This window comes from Grampus griseus (genome assembly GCF_964374135.1).
Source record: "Grampus griseus genome assembly, chromosome: 14".
Lineage (NCBI taxonomy): Eukaryota > Metazoa > Chordata > Mammalia > Artiodactyla > Delphinidae > Grampus > Grampus griseus.
The window spans coordinates 52,856,386-52,876,809 of NC_139008.1; the positions used below are offsets into that span (position 1 = coordinate 52,856,386).

The 20,424-nt window shown below is 36.4% G+C and overlaps 1 protein-coding gene across 2 annotated transcripts in view; it reads right to left on the reverse strand.

The window, feature by feature from the left end:
* Positions 1-20,424, reverse strand: part of PLCB1 (phospholipase C beta 1) — a 682,255-nt gene that overhangs the window by 429,164 nt on the left and 232,667 nt on the right. The window lies entirely within an intron of this gene.

The window sequence follows — 20,424 nt, forward strand, 5'->3', positions numbered from 1 at the left end:
GGTCAATGAAATGTGAGCAGAGGGACAGGTGTCAATTCTGGGCTGACCCACTGAAAAGTCCCTCTTGATTCTCCAGCTGCTTCTCTTCTACTTACCCAGCAAAAGCAAAGTCCTCTTGTTGAGATGGCAGAGCTCAAAATAGAAACAGCCTACATTGCTGAGGGTAGCTTGGAATGTGTTTCAGACCTTCAGCAAACAGAGGAGGAGAGAAATTTTGATGTGTTTTTCCACTGACATTGAGAAGTTGTTTGTTATTAGGGACTACACTAGCCTATCCTGACTAGTGAAGATCCCTTTGTCACCGTCATAAAATAAGGTTCAGATGGTGTAAAGACACGATCATAAAAATTAAAACATAAAAACATCGGAAGAAATCACAAAATTATCTTTATTATTTTAGAATGGATAACTTTTATAAGTAGCACTCCAAATTGAAAACTCATAAAGAAAAGGATTAATAAATCTGATGACCAAAAATATCTGGAAAGCGAAAATTCCACAAAGTCAAATTAAAAACTTGGAGATAACACATGACAGACAGCTCTTAATATATCAAAATATCTTATAAAGCAATAAGTACAACAATCCATTGGAAAATGGGCAAAGTTTATATGAAACAATATAAATATATTGCACAGGAGGAAAAGGTTCTTCTTCACTCATAATGGGAGAAATACAAATTTAAAGAATAAAGAGCTACCGATGTTTCATCTACCATATTTACAAAAATCAAAAAACGGTTAATGAAACACCATGCTGGTAAGAATGTGAACAAATAGGTAATTTTGAATGCTATTGATGGAAGCGTAAATAGATCCAATTTCTTTGTAGAGCAATATGGTAACATACTTCAAAATTTAAAATGCATGTGGATGCAGGAATTTCACTTGTAGGAAATTTAAATGTACCCATATTACATCCCAAAATATATTTAATAAATCTATATTGAAGCATTTTTGGAGCAGCAAAAAAGCAGAAATAACAAAATACCTATTAAGAGATGACTCAATAAATAAATGTTGATGCACCTATAAAATAAAATATAGCTTCTAAAAAAAGAATGAAGTAGATATATGTGTAATAATATGGTTTAATTTCTGAGACACATTGTTGCATTTAAATAATATTTGATGGTATGCCATCATTTATATAGAATTTAATTTTTTTAATTGGGCTGGTAAATGCATAGATTTCCTGGGAAATAAAAAAAGGAAATAACTATGAATTGTTGTTTCTGGGAAGGGAACAGAAGAAATGAGGGTAGAGTGTGTACTTTTTAATGATAACCTTTAACACTGTTGGAATTTACCTTTTTAGTAGATGCATGAATTACTTTTTTCCAAAAATAAAAACAATTTAAGTACATTAAACCAGACCAATTGCACTGCTACCCAAATGGCTAATATCATTTGAATTTTCACTTCTCAAAGGTTATAAACGGTAAGAATGGTAATCACTGTCAAGAAAAATTCTGACTCAAATAGACAGGTCACAGACATTTGCTATTCCTGACATTCTTTTACAAGAAAACTTAGTCAACCTGGAACATGGTTCTAACAGTTACGAAGTGAAACTGACAGCTCTCACCTTCCTTAGATAAAAATCCAATCAGAAAATGTGACATTTTCACCCACATAATGCAGCTCGGGTACTTCACTATGCCACCACAAGCAATGGAGAATGTAAAAAAACTTCTGACATTATGTAAGATTTCTATCCCATAAAATTGATAGACTTAAAAAGCACAGGGCAGATGCAGCATTAATCTGCTCCCATGTTTTATATGGCTATTTAAAGGGCCTGTCAACATGAATAATGCACAGGAGTTATTTTTACGTAAAACGTGCTCAGAAATTATAGAACAGACAACCAACGATGGCATAGATTTCTAAAAGTCAGATTGGTAAGACAGATAGAATAAGCACACATGTTCTCTTGTTTTTATTTCCTGGACCTCGTGGTTAAATTTACAAGATATCAATGTCAATTGCTTAACTGATAATGATTTTGTTTTCTAAGGATTTTTAAAAATAAAATTTAAAAAATTAATTTTTTTAAAATTAGCAAAGGCATGCCATAGCTACATAAAAAATATGAAACAAACAAAAATTGCCTTAGAGAAAAATAATTTTTCCATGAGGGATTAAGAGTAAAGGAGAGAATAGTATTGAAAGCAAAATTCAGCAGACATATGGGTTGATAAAAAATTATAACTTCCTATTTTTTGTTGTTATTCTGGACTAAGAATCCACCTTTCCCTTGCAGAATCTGAATTTAAAGTACTACAGTATATATTAATAGTCAGACTTAACAGTGAAATAGAATATAGTCCAGAAATAGGCTCAGTTGCATGTGGAAATACTATATATGAAAAGAGTAGTATCTCAACTCACTAGGACAAAAGTTAGACTGCTAAATAAATTGTGCCAAAAATGGACTTTATAATAAATGGTCTAGGCACAAGTGTATAGCAAGTTGCAGAAAGATACAATTTGATTTTTAAATTATTGAAACACCTCAACACCAGATTAGGACAAATGAAGGTCTTAAAAAAATAGTGTTGTTATAGCCACTATGGAGAACAGCATGGAGGTTCCTTAAAAAACTACAAATAGAACTACCATATGACCTAGCAATCCCACTACTGGGCATATACCCTGAGAAAACCATAATTCAAAAAGAGTCATGTACCAAAATGTTCATTGCAGCTCTATTTACAATAGCCAGGACATGGAAGCAACCTAAGCGTCCATCATCAGATGAATGGATAAAGAAGATGTGGCACGTATATACAATGGAATATTACTCAGCCATAAAAAGAAATAAAATTGAGCTATTTGTAATGAGGTGGATAGACCTAGAGTCTGTCATACAGAGTGAAGTAAGTCAGAAAGAGAAAGACAAATACCGTATGCTAACACATATATATGGAACTTAAGAAAAAAAAATGTCATGAAGAACCTAGGGGTAAGACAGGAATAAAGATACAGACCTACTAGAGAATGGACTTGAGGATATGGGGAGCGGGAAGGGTAAGCTGTGACAAAGCTAGAGAGAGGCATGGACATATATACACTACCAAACGTAAGGTAGATAGCTAGTGGGAAGCAGCCGCATAGCACAGGGAGATCAGCTTGGTGCTTTGTGACCGCCTGGAGGGGTGGGATAGGGAGGGTGGGAGGGAGGGAGACGCAAGAGGGAAGAGATATGGGAACATATATATATGTATAACTGATTTACTTTGTTATAAAGCAGAAACTAACACACCATTGTAAGCAATTATACTCCAATAAAGATGTTTAAAAAAAAAGTGTTGTAATAAAAGGATATCAAGTTAGAAAAAGATAAAATTGGATCCATACCTCACAACATACAACATAAAAAACTTCTAGATTATCCAAGACTGAAATGTAAAAACATGAAACCATACTAGGAAAAAACTATGGGTGAATTTCTTCATAAACTAGATATGGAAAAAGACTTTCTGTGACTCAAAATCCAAAAGCAATAATCAACAAGTTGACTACATAAAAATATAAACAAAAACTTACATGGCAAAAAGCACCATAAGCAAAGTCAAAAGACAAACCAGGAAAACATTTTTGCAGCTCTATGATAGATAAAGAGATAATTCTCCTAAAGAGCTGTAAAAAAAATTAAGGAGGCTGAAAGACCAGGTAGAAAAATGCAAAATATATGAACAGAAGTTCATAGTAAAAATACATGTGGCTCTTAAACACATGAAAAGATGCTTAATTTCAAGCATAGTAAGAGAAATGCAACTTAAAACTATACTGATAGCATTTCTTACCAAACTGACAAAAATCTAAAACTTGACAGTATACTTTGTGTTAAGGCTGGAGGTGAGGGGGCAAAGATCATCTTATACATTGCAGGGGGAATAGAAAATGATAAAAACAAAACGAAACAAAGCAAAAATCCTATGAAGGAGAAGTTAGCAAAATAACCAATCCTAGGAATTTACCCTGAAACCGAACCTCTGCATATGTATGACAAGACATACATAGAGCTGTTTTCTGTTTTGTTTTGTTTTTTAAATTGCACCCTCATACGCACAGTAAAATATTGGAAACAACCTAAATGTTCATCCACAAAAGACTGTTTGAATAAACTACAGTACACTATGCGGAGGAATAAGACACCGCCACATAAAAGAATGAAAAAGATCCCCAGGACCAATATGGAGTTCCCTCCTTGGCTGTACACCAGAGAGTGCATGGTCACCCCACAGGGTGCCCTAAGGAGAGAAAATGAGGAAGAACCCTATGATAATGCGTTAAATCAGATGCATTTGAACAAGTAATTCCATTGCTAGGACTACAATTTAAGAAAATAACAACTGAGAAGAAAAATGCAAAATGACAGATGTTTGCTTCAAAGTTACTTATAATAAAAATAAAATGGAAATTGTGTAACTATTCAATAGTAAATTGATGGTAAATATTCACATGATTTCAATGGATTATTATTCAGCCATAGAAGCGATAAATATGAAAAAGATATTTAGCACCATGGCTGTACTTAAGCTGTTATGTTAAATAAAAGAACTTTACTATGTCATTTATGCAAATGAATAGATGAACACAGTGTGATCTTCTGGAAGAAAAACACATGACCCGGTTTTTCTTTTGCGTATTTGGAATTATTCAAGCTTTAAGGCAATTTAAATATTTTTTCAAAGGAATTTTTTGTAATAGCTTCAATGTTGCCAAAATTGAGGACAGAATCCTTTTCCATCACTTTCTCCAACTTGTTCTTTTTTTTTTGTAATTTTTTAAAATTTTATTTATTTAATTTTTTTGGCTGCGTTGGGTCTTCGTTGCTGCACGTGGGCTTTTCTCTAGTTGTGGAGAGCGGGGGCGGTGCCTGGGCTTCTCTTTGCGGTGGCTTCTCTTGTTGTGGAGCACGGGCTGTAGGCCCGTGGGCTTCAGGAGTTGTGGCGCCTGGGCTTAGTTGCTCCGCGGCATGTGGGATCTTCCCAGATCCGGGCTCCAACCTGTGTCCCCTGCATTCGCAGGCGGATTCTTAACCACTGTGCGCCACCGGGGAAGCCCCTCCAACTTGTTCTTAAACTATTCTTTATGCAAGCTCCCTTTATTGGTGACTGAGCCTGTATTAAGGCAATAATTCAGGGCTGGCCCCTAAAATAATTGGTTTTCTCTTCTCAGTCAGAGCCAAGAGGATTTATTTAGAGCCAAGGCGGCCTAATTCTAGTGTTCCAATGTAGAGTTAGAATTAATAGTGCATGAAAAAAAAAAGAGTTAATAGTGCATGAAATTTTTGCCACATGCAACTAATACCAACAAATGCGATTAAAGCAATATGTTTTGTTATGATTAAAGGAAATATTGTGAATGGACTTGGATTCACCACAGCCTGAATTTCTGCCCTTGAGTTAACGAGGCCACACCTTATTCATTGTGGCAAAGATACCATCAACTGAAGTCAGATGACAGCCCTGAATTTCCTGCTTCTCACCGCCTCCAAAACTATATGGTTTTTGATACATGATTTATCATGTAACATCTTGTTGACAGAGAAACTAGCTCAACTTACAAAGGCAAGGTCTCCTTTAGCACAATATATTATTTTTCTCTTGTAACTTTATAGTTTCTCAATTCATAATCTTAAATTGGGCATGAATATTGGTAAATTAAAAAGCAGAACATTTTAAAATGTGATTAAAAGAAGCTTGATGAATTTCTTGGTTCTTAGAACATTTGTAAGAATTTACTTAAAGAATTTAGAGTAATGTAGCAAACAAGTATCTGGGGAAAATATTTACAGAGCAGAGAATCAATCTATATGACTTTTTGTAATTTTTGCACTGGAATAATAATTTACTTTTCTCTTTTTTCATGGAAAAAAATAAGGTCTCTAGTCATACCTCTACAGTATTTCAAATGCTCTACAGTATCCTTCAAATAAATTATTTGACTAAGAATTATCAACAGGAACCATGAAATTTTGAGCAGGTAGCCACAAAATTAGATATCCAGTCTAGTCTGCTATTAGTGACACAATTTATTCTTTAACACACTTTCCAAAATTTCTATCAACCACTAACTCATGAAATACCTCATTCAATCGTCTTTTAATTTCTGATGTTCTAAGAGCTTTTCTTTTTCAATATTGTATGTTGATAATTTATTTGAAAGCATTATTGACTTTAAAAATGTGTAAATGAAGAAGTAGATTTTCAGTTTTCAGCTATTCAACATACTTAAGCATATGTGTGAGACAAAACTAACATGAGATCTTAATTTTATTTAGATTTTCATCTGGTATCCATATTTGTAAGTAAAAATATGTAGACAATGCCTTCTAAATTATTTAATCTTTAAATAAAACTGCATGGGTGGAACTTAATATAGAAGCATGTTTTCAGAGTACCCAACAACAAAAAATAAATCTCGCTCATTAATTCCTATTTTAGACAGTAGGGGTTTACCTATGGCAAAAATAATCAAGTCAATAGTTAATTTCTCAGATCTTTGTGTATGTCCCAACCCATGAAACTTCTTTATTAAATTCACACTAAGGTACTCTAAGGATGAAAGCAAATGTAATTCATGCACAGATACAAAAGGACATACTTACTTTCAACTAAAAACAATGAAATTTAATTGTTAATTAATATTTGTAAAAAGAAAAGTTATGCTTGGCAATTTTTGACCAGATATTACAAATCCTGAAAACTTCTTGTAAGGAAATGTTCGATTTAAAAATTAAATATTTGAAATATGAATAATGAGCAAAGTTCTTTTTTTAAATGTTGTTCAAGATATGATTAAAATTGAAAACTGCCAGAAAGTGAAAAGACTGCATAATATAGATGGCAAATGTTAAGTATCTAAAGGAAAAAATTGAAACTATAGTTGATCAAGCAAAGAGTCTAATTTGTCAAATAATGACCCTGAGTTCAAGTCTATTAAACGTATGTGCCAATGGCCTTTAGTTTTTGGGATAACGATAGCTACAGTTACAGAGCCCTGACTATGAAACATATATTATGGCCTTTCATCCTCACAACAACCCTGAGAAATAGTATTATGAACTTCATTTTATGAATAAGGAAATCAAGATATGAAGAAACTGATGACTGACTGTGGCCACAAAGATAACACTGGTTGGGGCTCTGAACGACTGCTGTCCCTTTAACACGAGGTTACAGAGTTAAAGCCTCATTTTCAGAGCATTAAAGTCAATTTATGTGATCAGAGAATCAGCACTGCCTCCCCCTGCTCCCAACTACACACACACACACACACACACACACACACACACACACACACAAGGGAACCAGGAAGAAGCGATGGTTTTAAAAATTATTGCTCCCCAAGTAACTCTTACTTACTTTTTTTTTTTTTTTGGGCTGCGTTGGGTCTTCATTGCTGTGTGCAACAGTTCGGCGAGCAGGGGCTACTCTTCGTTGCAGTGCGCGAGCTTCTCATTGCAGTGGCTTCTCTTGTTGTGGAACATGGGCTCTAGGCACACAGGCTTCAGTAGTTGTGGCACGCAGGCTCAGTAGTTGTGGCACACGAGCTCTAGAGCGCAGGCTCAGTAGTTGTGGCGCACGGGCTTAGTTGCTCTGAGGCATGTGGTATCTTCCCGGACCAGGGCTCGAATCTGTGTCCCCTGCATTGGCAGGCAGATTCTTAACCACTGCGCCACCAGGGAAGCCCAACTCTTACTCACTTTTAATTTAACCTCAATTCAAGCTTTATCTTGACTTCAGATCTTTCCAAAAATCTAAGTGTTATCAGTTTTAAACAAATGATAAGATGTAAAGCTGTAGGAAACTGATCTCCAGAATTATCAGTAGACCTGGAATCCCACCCTAGCATTGCACCATGCATTAAGCTGGCCTAAATGCCAAACTGCATCTCAGATACTGTGGAAATAAATTAAACTCTTGTGTTTTAAATGAGGTATTGACAATGCTGATGACCCTCTGTCATAAACCAAGGTCTATGTTAAAAAAAAAAAAGTGGGATAATGCTAATAAAGTTTAAAATTACAAGCAATACACGATATAATACAAGATAAAATTCAATTGTATATCATCAAGGGATTTTTACCTAAAGAAAGGTAAAAATATGGTTTAGATCACTCAGGAATTTGGTTTTTAAACATCTCTAATTAGGTATCTGCATTATTGTAGGAACAAGCACCACTGTTAAACTGGTGTTCCAGTCCCAATATGGAGTATGATTAACTTCATAAGAACTGACTATAGAAACATTCACCAAAGCTAATTCAGCAGAACAGTAGTTCTATGAGATATGCTTGACAAAGGGGCTTGTTGTCCAAAAAAAGGAAAATGGCCCCGATCCATGTCTAACACATCATAGACTCTGAGAAGTCCTGTAGTAAAGAAACAACATCTACAAAACTTATCTGACACTTCTATCTCATAACAACTGTTAGTATTCCAAGGAACTCACTTAGAGAAATACTGAGTTCATTATTTTTTTTTAAAGTTTTCTCTGTCCCTAAGAGAAAATAAAGTGAATCATCTTCACATTACATCCATTCACAGCCAATAGTGACCAACAAGCTCTTCTTCCAGCTCCACTGGTCTTTCCTGAAATCGGTAAAGCTCGAACACAAATTACAGTATCAAGAAACATCTGGATGGCACGGAGAAAATATATTGGTGTGTGAGACTGAAATGTGAATTTTCTGACCTGTTAGAACCAATGATCCTGTTTCACAGGCAAACAACACATATTCTGCTTAATTAGTTAGGCTATTCCATCTCCTATAAATCTCTATGGATGTTAAGTTCAGTAGCCTTAGAAAACTTTATTTCTGCCCTTAACGAAGATCTATGAAGTAGCAAATATTTCACTACATTATTTTGTCTTTTAAATGTCACTCTTTACATAAAATCAAGGCTATTTCTTCAGGCACTTGAAATTTCACATTTTAGACAGCTAAGAATGTTAATTGTGTTCACATCAAGGAACGAGAAAAACTGCGGTGAAGGTATTCTTTCATCCATGAAAATACCTTACTGTGTGTTAGGTATCACATTCCAAGTCTGCAATCTGGGATTTTATGCTTTTGTGGTAAATAGAAGGAATTCAGGAATTTTCAGCCATTTTCCATTGAAGGATGATAAAAATGAATTTCTAGTACATATTCTTTTTTATTTTTATTTATTTTTTATTGAAGTATAGTTGATTACAATGTTGTGTTAATTGAATAGCAAAGTGATTTAGTTATATACATTCTTTTTTCATATTCTTTTCCATTATGGTTTATCATAGGATTTTGAATATAGTTCTCTGTGCTATACAGTAAGACCTAGTACATATTCTTAAATTCCTTCCATTCTACCAAGCTGCTCACAAATTAATATTACTATATAGCACACTGTGGCTGGTGAAGCCATTTCAGGTATATGCATCATTTAATTCTCATAATGACTCCATGATAGTCATAAACATTCCTTTTACTCCCCCAACTTTTTCTTCTCTTATATAATGAGTCAAATCACAATCCAGTTTTTTTCCCTGTTGGACACGTGTTAAATTACACGAAAAATACTTTAGAACCTAATCTCCAACAAGAAGGTAGCTCAAGTAATATATATGCTTAATTACCCATCAGACTCACTGAGTGCTAAGAAGAATAAACCAACATTGAACCCAAGGCAGGTAGGCAGTTAAGTCACAAGGAGTGAGCTCCTAAAGTGTGTCCGATATTAGGATGCTTGTCTTGTTACCAACTATATTCCAACTTACCAGACAACCCTATCTAATGGGTATTATTCCCACAGAGAAGCTAAGAAACCTTCTTGGGATCCCTCAGTTAATATGTGCACTGGGATTTGAATTTGGGTCTCTCTGACCCTAAGTTTGGTCTTCCATTTCCAAACAGTGTTTCCAATTTTACTTCAACGGTTTCATTGCGCAGAAAAAGTTACCAACATGTTCTTAACTGAAAGCAAATTGCTCTAAAATTATTCTGATTTTTGGGAAAATCTATTTAACTCTTTACAAATCTAGGCAGTTTTCTGAATAAGAACTGTAAATCTTAGTACAATGGGTTGCTGTGATAGTTCACTGTGGACAGTGGTTTGGCTACAAAGATAAATGTGTTTTGAGTTTTCTACAGTTAATATATAAAAATAGATTTTCACAGGTAGGTTTAAGTAAAGCTACAAAAGTATAAATCTCTCATGTGGAGTAACCCATAGCAGTACCTGAGTTCTACTGTAAATAGGTAAATTATGCAACTCTAATTTGCTTTTGCCTACTACAGTACATCACATGAGCATCAGTTATACATTTTATTTACTTACTAAAAGTCATTAAGGATGATAGCTAAAAGGTATTTAACACATACAATAGACATGAGAGTTGTGTTAAGGGCTTTACATGCATTGTAACGCTGAGTCCTTACAGTAACCAGATAAGATAAACATAGAGATTATTTCCATAATTCAAATGGGGCAACTAAATCTCAGAGATATGGAATAACCTCCTGGGTTATATAGCTAGTAATTGGCTTTGAGCCTTGGGCATCTGACCCAAAAGCTTGTACACATAATGACTACACTATATTAGGCACTTAGATGTGCAAAGACACTTACTGGGGGTCTGGGTTATAAAAGAATGGGTATGAATGTGCTGATGAAACAAAAAAAATTATAAGCTGCAATAAAGGTCCTCTGTAAAAGCAATAAATAATATCTATTTCTGAAATGATTCCAGCTACACATTTATATCCACTTTGACTATTGATTATAAAGAAAAAAATTCTACTTATTTATATTAGATCAATTATGAAATAATCCTTTGTAATGTAGTGAGAAAATACTGTTATGGGCTGAGTTGTGCTCCCCCCACCTATATTCATATGTTGAATCCCTAACCACCTCTGCCAGAGTGTGATTATATCTGAGGATAAAGTCTTTAAAGAGTTAATTATATTAAAATGAGGTAATCAGGGTGGACCCTAGTCCAATATGACTGGGGTCCTTATAAGAAGAGGAAACCAGGACACAGATAGGTATACAGGGAGGACCATGTGAAGACAAAGGGAAAAGACAGCCATCTACAAGCCAAGGAGAGAGGCTTCAGAAGAAACCAAGACTGCCAACACCTGATCTCAGACTTCAAACCTCCAGAATGATGAGAATATAAATCTCTGTTGTTTAAGTCACCCTGTCTTTGGTACTTTGTTATGGCAGCTGGAAAACTCTCATACAAGTACTATGGCACACTTATTATATTAAGTATAGCTGGGCAAGTTGAAGGAAGACTAGACTGAAAAGTAGTCCTTTTGACAAGAGAATATTGTAGGAAAGTTCTCAATGCCTTACTGCATAGAGTCCTTATTTTAAAAAGAGAAACATCCATTTAAGCTGACACTCTTTTTACTGAGAGCAAGGTTCTCAGACTTGGTTAAACACAGGAATCGCTGGGGAGCTTTAAAGAAAAAAGCGATGCTTAAGCCCCACATCAGACATTTGATTTAATTGATATGGATGTGGCCTGGACATCGAGATTTTAAAAACTCCTCGGGTGCCTCTCATATCTCTATATTAGAACCAAAGTTTGAAAACCCTGGCTTAGAGAGCAGTTCACTATTTTGAATTAACTTAAGAAATTAATATCAAGTATATCCACAAGGTGGCGTATTATTTCATTCAAAAGAATTAAAATTGAGAAATGTTTCCAAAATGCAACTCTGTACCATTGTATGTAAAACAGATTGGATTTAGATTGAAATTACACCAGATAGAAGCAGTGATAGAATGAGTCAGAACCTTCTGAAAAGACCTGAGGTTTAGTTACCGCATGGAACTAATCCTGTCTTCAACAAGGGGTCCACTCTGGCCATCGTGAGAATGCTCTTAGCTGCCATGTCTTTCACCTACTATTAACCTTTGCCAGAACTGTGGCCTCTCCCTTCCCCTTCCACAACAACTCTTCAGGGGCCTTTTGAACTCTGTGGCAGTAGATACTAAGACAGATGCTTGCTATTATTAAAAGCAAAATGGAATCTTTATTCAGTCATACACATGTTTAGTTCACCATATTTTACAGATGGACACATATATATATATATACTGAGTAATGGCGGCATCACTCAAATGCTCAGATTTAATTGTTGATAAGAGACAATCCAACGCCTTCTCAAATTTGGGAATTTATATCAACATCCCAGACAAGACTTAGCTTAGCTGTGATTGCTTATAAAAAAGTTAAAAGTTTTTAACCGTTAGAGAAGATATTCTATACTTTAATGGTAGCTTTAAAAATCTTCTCTTGTTCACTATTGAACAGCCATGAGGTTGAGGGGCAGGTGGAAAAGACAGAAGAGTTTTAAATGCAAAGATCTACTAAGGGAACCATTCCTTACCCCCCTCAGCATCCTGATATTTCTGCTACCAAATCTCCAACTAGTTATATAAAGGTTTTCGTTTCCAAGGAAACCACTGACATCTATGGAATTTAATGAACATGAAAAAGGAACTATGCCATATAATTTACATCTGGAGATAAATGTGAATAGTTGTCAAAACCATTACACATACATTGATAATTCTGTGGATTTGTAGCCCTATTTTTCTCCATTTTGTAAAGATGTAAATAAACATTTATGTAAACAAAATGACCCCAACAAATGCACACCCCACACCTCCAAATCAGCTATTGCACCATGTCAGGTAAATTAAGAAACAGTTGGAACCAAGATTATGGGCTGAAGGTAAATCTCCTCAGCAAATGAGTGGAAAGAGAGAGAAACCTTTACTTTGTTGTATAAAGGGTTTTCTTATTCTTTAGTAAACCTCAAATATCTACACCAAATTTTATGACTGCGGCTTCACACAATGGTGAAATCTGTTCAAAGTCAGGCAGATAGCTTATAATCAGCAAAGGGGGACAGTAAATAAAGCACAATTCCAGTACTCATGGATGATTCATTGAAACCACTGTTGTATAACATCCAAATAACAGCTCATTATGAGATTTACATATTGGCATCCAGATTCTGTGATGAGCTATTGAAGATTTGACAGCCCTTAAATAAATAACCTATTTGATGCTATTAATATGGGGAAAACATTTAAAGCATATATAAAATGGTATCTCAATAAAGTTACAAGTATGTAAAAGTGAAAAAAAAAAAGGACTAGAAGGAAATTCCACCATTTTAGCCAAATGACAACTCCCTCCTTCTTGAAATACTTTTTTAGGTGTCCAAGATATGCTCTCTTCTGATTCTCCTCCCTCCTCACTGGCTGTTCCTTCTCAGTCTCTCTCTCTCTCTCTCTCTTTTTTTTATTGTGGCAAAATATATATACCATAAAATTTATCATTTTAATGGTTGTCAAGTGATGCAGTTTAGTGACATTAATTTAGGTTGTTGCACAATATTACCACCATTTATCTGCAGAGCCTTTCATCGTCTCAAACTGAAACTCTGTCCCCAGTAAACAGTAACTCCCCCTACCCCCTACCCCCAGCCCCGGAAACCACCATTCTCCTTTCTACTCTATGGATTTGACTACTCTAGCTGCCTCATATAAGTGGAATCACATAATGTTTGTCATTTTGTGTCTGGCTTATTTCACTTAGCATACTTTCTCCTACGTTTACCCATGTTGTAGCCTGTGTTAAAATTTCATTCATTTTTAAGGCTGAATAATATTCCATTTTATGTATCTAGTACATTTTGTATATCCATTCATCTACTGATTGACATTTGGGTTTTTTCACCTTTTGGTCATTGTAAGTAATGTTACTATGAACACGGGTATACAAGTATCTTTAAGGTTCCTGCTTTCCATTCTTTGGGGGAATATACCAGTCTCAGTCTCTTTTATTGGTTCCTCCTCATCTCCTCAAAGTCTGAATGCTGGAGGTCCCAGGGTTTAGATATCAGAACTTTCTTGGACACCTACGTTCCTTAGGAGACCTCCCTGGGCCTTGAGCTTTAAAGAATCAAAGTTATGTATAACTCCATGGCCATTTCCCCTGACCTCCAGATTTGCAGATCCAAATATGATATCAGATAGAAGTCTAATAGGCATCTCAAACTTTAAATATCCAAAGACCAAGCTGAATTTTTCTGTTTAAATGTGCTTCTTCCTTCCCATCTCAGGATATGGCAACTCAAGTCTCCCACTTTCCCAGGTCAAAGCACTCAGAGCTGTTCTTGAATCCTTTCTTTTCCCCATACTTCCCATCCAATGCATTGACAAATCCTGTGGTTCTGCCTTTAAAACATATTCAGATTTTGGTGTTTTTCTACACCTTTTGGTCAAAATTCATCATCAACACTGACCAGGATATTTGCAACAGCCATTTAGTTGGTCTCCCTGCTTTTTTCTTTGTCCTCTGTGGTCTGTTCTCAAGGCTGTGGCCAGTGATGCTTTTAAAAGCTAGGTCAGATCTTTGTCTCTCCTCTGCTCAGAACATTCAGATCCTTTCCCATGTCTCTCAGAGGAAAAGCCAAAATCATCAGCATGGCCTACGAAGCCCAAAATAATGTGGCCCTCAGCCACCTCTCTGACTTTCATCTTTCTTTGCTGCACTCCACTGTAGCCACACTGGCCTCTTATTTGGTCTTCAAATATGCCAAGCTTGTTCCTACCTCAGGGCCTTTGCTCTTGCTGTGCCCTCTCTGCCTGGAATGCTTCTCCTTCTCTTAATTCATGTCTCTGCTTATATGATCTCAACTTATCAAGAGAACTTACTCACTAGGGCTCAATAAAACAAGAAGCCTCTTTATCACTCATGGTCTATGGTCTCCTGTCCTTGTTTTATTTGTCTCTGTGGGACTTATCAGTTATCTGTTTCCCTCACCCAGAGCAGTGCTGGAGGGAGCCTGCTCACAGGGCTGAAGGCTGTGGTGTACACTGCTTTCCAACTCTCGGTGATGTCAGAGTGTGGTTTGAAACCCATCAGGTTCGGAATATTCACCCAAAGGAAACCAGGAAACACAACAAACCAGGGATTTCCTTCCCTCCTTCCCTCCTTCCCTCCATCTCCCTTCCTTCCTTCTTTCCTTCCTTCCTTCCTTCCTTCCCTCCTTCCTTCTTTCCCTCCTTCCCTCCTTCCTTCCTCCCCTCCATCTCCCTCCCTCCCTCCTTCCTTCCTTCCTTCTTTCTCCCCTCCCTCCCTTCCTTCCTTCCTTCCTTTTTCTTTCTTTCTCTCTCTTTTTTTGAAAGTCAGTTTACCACTACCACCTCTTCCCTACTCCGAAAAGGAATGTTAGATGAGAACAGAGTTATTTGTCTTTTTTGTTCATTGCTGTTTTCCTAGTGCCCAGAACAGTGCCTGGCAGAAACAGATACTCAATGTCCATTTGTCAAAACAATGATGAAATTGAAAAGCCATCATTTTTATATAAGGATTAGGAAAACAAAACCTGATCAGCTTTTAAAATCTAGTTTTACTCTAATCTACCTTATGTGATTGTGGTGATATTATATACAGATTTCCCCCATTATCGAAAAGAAGAGCATCCCTGTGAAAGTTTTCACAAGCTGAAATGGCATAAAGTGAAGAAGCAATTACCTTAGGGCACATCTTGCTAAGGGAGGCACAAAATAAACTGAGAAAAAGCACAGATGTTCACAGACACGGCACAAAGCTGGGGTGGCTTGAGGCTGAGTACCGTTCCCAGGAAAGGAGCTTGGCGGTGCCCCGCTCAAGGCTTACCTCTATAAGCGCTCTTCCGCCGCAAACAAAAGCTGAATGCTATTTTTCTGCTTTTCGCCATGTTTTGTAAAAGTGAAAATCCTCTTCAGATTTCTTTCATTTAGCTAAAACACATGCTAATGTAGGCCTTTCGAAAAAAACGCAGTGGTGTAAAGTGAACTTTCGAAAAGTAGGGAGTACCTGTACCACCTAGAATTTAATTGTGACCTGGATATATACAAGGTATCGGTGTTCAAATTAATATCACACACTTGAAATACACTGCCTTTTACTGATAGGAGGAACTAGGTAATTGTCAGTTAAGCAAAAGAAGCAGTTTTCTTTGCACAAAATACAGTTTGAAAGTACTACCATAGACACATTTTTCAGTGATACTGCTGCATGCATATGGAGGCTTGATCATGGACTAAAACCTGGGAGGGCCTCTGTAACTGTGGTATTACTCCCTCAGGAATCCAAAGCAAACCTAGAACTTTCAAGAAGTTCACATGAAAAATTTGACATGTCTTTCTTCTTTTCTTTTCTTTTTGTTTGCATAAGACCTTATCTTGGTTCAAATGCTACCTGACTTTTTTTCTTAAGTTCACCTGATTTGCTATGACCAAAGTAAGAAGTTTTAGGTCATGTAAACCTGCTGGACATGTTTTATAATCTGTAAGATGGAGTGCCTTGGCTTGATTAACTGCCCTTAAAAGTTGGAATCAATACTTAACAAGACTTACACACCTAAAATCCTGTGCTCCCCCGACACCCATTTCATAGATGAGGAAGTAGAGGCACAGATAGAAAGAACAACTTAAGCTCGTTAATGGCAGAGTGGGCACCCAAAACCACATCTCCACTTTCTTAGTCCCATCTACTTTTCAACATTCCTAAGGATGAAATAATTCCTAAGAATCCTGAAGATAAAGAAACTATCTTTATCAGAAATGCTGCTGAAAACTTTCTGGGATAGCCTATAGAAAAAATACACTTCTTGTTGTGTTCTAGAACATACACTCACACACACACACAAAAGTATCAGAAAACTTGCTCTGCACAAGACACTGATATTTTTCATTCTAGTTAGGCCTAATTCATTTTATTAATGCTATGCCACTAACAGATCAGAAACCATAGTGATAAACCCTCCTTTAAAAAGCAAAGATCCTGTTGAAATGAAGATCCAGAGAGCATGTGTATATGGCATAGACAAGATGTATATAACACAGAACGTTTCTCTTTACATGTGCTTCATAAACCTGGGGGCAGGAGGGGGGACGGCAAGGTAGGGAAGGTGGAAGGGGAGACAAAGGAGAGAGCAAGAAAGGAAACATAAATACATTTTAGATTTCAAAGGATAAGATTTTTTTAGTGTGATTTTTCCTTTTGGATAAAAATCTCCCAATTTCTCTCCAGTGAGAAATTTCAAAACTGATAACTTGAACAAAAGCTGTGTACAGAAAAGCAGATCTGGAATCGTATGCATTGCGTTGGGATCTACATTTAAAATTCACTAACGGGGCAACACGTAGAAGCTTTTTCATGTCCTATAAATGTTATTTCAAATCACAGCAGGCATAGAAAACAGTTCATCTTCAACTAGATTGTGAATTTTTATATAATGAGATGCTGTGAAAAACAAAAATAATATGAATACACAGATAAATATTTGCAGGGTGCCTGGGTGTTTTGATAAATAGTATCTGCTCCACACATGTTCCACCTTCCTCTCTGATATATAAGCCCCCGCAGAAAGTCTTCCACTCAATCTGTCTTCATATTACATTGCCTTCTTGTCCTAAGTTCCCAAGCTTTTCTCACTCCATACTGGTTGGTGTCTTTACACTGTAATTGTCCTGCTGCTTCTGTTCTAGCCAACACAATGGTCCCCTCTTATTTAGTTTTCCGCCTCCGGTCCATATGCCCCCTTCTATGAGGTGGCTATGCTGCAATCATTCTGGAATACTCTGGAGGAAACTAGCTTCTCTTTTGGTCCCTGCCACATAGAGCTGCTGCCACATGGGAAGCTGGGAGCTGCCAGGGATAGTGTGCAGAGGTGGCCACCATGGGGACCCTAAGGATGGAAAGGGAATCCCTTCCAGCACCTTGGAAGCCAGTTTGGTGAGAGAAAGAGGCACCTATTCTTTGGTGACAATTTTTTGAGCAGCTGAATTCGACTTCAACTAAACCCAGAAATTCCACTGAATTGTTCAATACATTCCAATCATTTTTTAATAAATTATCTTTTTATTTATCCAGCTCAAGCAAAGGTTTTCTTTTGTAACTTAAAGATTTTAGAACTGGCATTAATACCTACTTCTTTCTTGCCTGTCCATCCACCAAGCCCCTTTCAGCCAGGCCCCTGCTCCAATCTCTCTTTATAACATCAACTTTTCCAAGTTGAGTGAAATGAATCTGACTTCTTGCAAATCTGAATTGTAATTTTAATAATAATAAATACAAAAATAATGATGATAATACCAACAACAGTGGCTACTACTGAATGGGTGCTTACTATATAGTGGTGATGAGTTCAGGCAGCAGTGTTCAAATTTTGTGGCAAATTTACTTTTCAAAACCCTGATGCCACATTGCACATTTAATTAGATTCTTGTAGCATCTCTGGAAGTAGACAACAGGGATCAGCCTTTTTTTAAAGCTCTCCAGGTAATTCTACAAGCTCTTAAATTTGAGAACTTCTCTGCTAAATCTTTGCCAATGAATTATTTTATTTAATCCTTACAGCAATGATATGAAGTAGGCATTTATTATTAGTAGCATTAGTATTAGTATTATCACCATTTAGCCAGCGAGGAAGAAGTCTCAGGAATTTCACACAGGTAACATGTGACAGAATCCGGCTTTGAAAATATTAAAATAGATTGAGGTGCTTGAACCCCAGCAGGGAATAGGAAGTGAAAAAAAAAACCAAGAACATGGATAATCCACAGAGAAAGCAAATCTTAGTGGAAAAAAACAGTAAAAGCCAGAGCACTCTGAGTGTTGAAATCTGTCCTCAATAGAAGCCTTTTAGAATCTAATAGTGGTTTATCAACTGAGCAGAGTACACACCCTAGTTCTGTTCATTTCTCATCATTCAACAGACATTTATCAAACCACGTACATAAAATGAAACACTTAACTGATAAGCAGGCTGTGGGCTGCAGTAAAAGAGTCAAGCTTGAAAGCAAGTCTCCATGTGTCAGAAGAATTGACTTGACTTCCCTAAGTCCAGAAACAAAGGGGGTCTGATAGAGGGTAGGCAACTGTCTTTAACCAATACTGACAATGAAACTTCAAGTTAGGCCAATAAACTTGCATTGAAAGACAAACTTCATAACTGTTATCAATATAGTTCTCAGAACTATCAATAACAGGCTTACATGAAACCTGGCTGAAATGTTGTTGAGAGAAGAAGAAAAAACTTTGTTTTCTACCCTGAAAATTGAACAATTTTGAATCATCAACAAAGCATTAATGATGATAAGCTTGATACAAAACCGAAAGACCAAACCAATGAAATATCATTGTATTACTAAGAGATGAATGTAAATAATGGGCCGTTTTCACATGAAACACCTATAGAAACCCTCTTGAAAATAATTCTGATTTTTCTCTCTTTTCATTTTCCACATTTTCCTGTAGATCATCTTAACCCCTTCAGCAATAAAAGCAGTATTTGCCTGTTTGCTCTATGACAAAATTTGCCAGCAACTACTGCACTGTTAGGTATCTGAAGAATAATCATTGTAGGTGACTTTTTCTCTTCCTGCATCTCCACAGCAACAGCTAATTTTTGATGTCAAAGAAAGTGTTTTGACTTTTTAAGGAATAAAACAAAAGTTGCAGGTAGATACTCAAATAGAAAATCGCTAGTTTTATATCAATTATGGAAGGAGGCAAGAGTCCCTGAATGGCACCTGTACTTCCCTATTTGCCAATATTCTCTGTGCTACAGAAGAAGTCTTTAAAGTACTAAAATTTAAATAGAGTAAAGAGTAGTTTCCCACTTTGATGGCAAGTCAACACATCTTGCTACTATACCCTACCAGATAATCTAAATTTTTAAAATATATGTATGTTTTATTCAATAATTTTTTTTGGCCATACCGCATGGCATGCGGGATCTTAGTTACCAGACCAGGGAATGAACCCATGCCCCCTGCAGTGGAAGCACAGAGTCTTAACCACTGGACAGCCAGGGAAGTCCCATATTCAACATTTTTAAACCATCTTCCAAAACTAAATAAACTGCAAACACTGCTTTAGATATTTCTTCAGTAAGTTTTTCAAACCCAAGCTAGTTGACATTCCACATAACTGATCCCAAAGTCTGTGGGTGTTCACTAGGAACACTAGGAACAGCAGAAAGATCTGACACTCTCTGGCTTCATGGATGGAATGATTCCAACTGCAAAGCAGTTGAGCTAAAGGGTCTTGTTTATCTGTCTAAAAGGTTAGTTCACGTATGCTCACGAGGCTCAAGGAATTTTTCGAATACTTTTAAGCACATTTTGAATATTTAGAATTACCCAGTAACTTTGGCATTGTTTGTTTTTTTTTTCCAAAACAAAAATAAGATTCGAGGGCATAAAGCAAGCCCCATGTCCAACTGCCTCTATATTTGCTCGTTGTTTCCGTCTTTTAACAAAAATGGTAGTGTTCAGAGCATACTGGTCTCTGAAAGGACTGGCTGTTTTATTGCGTTTTATAACATCTACAACAGAGAAACTTT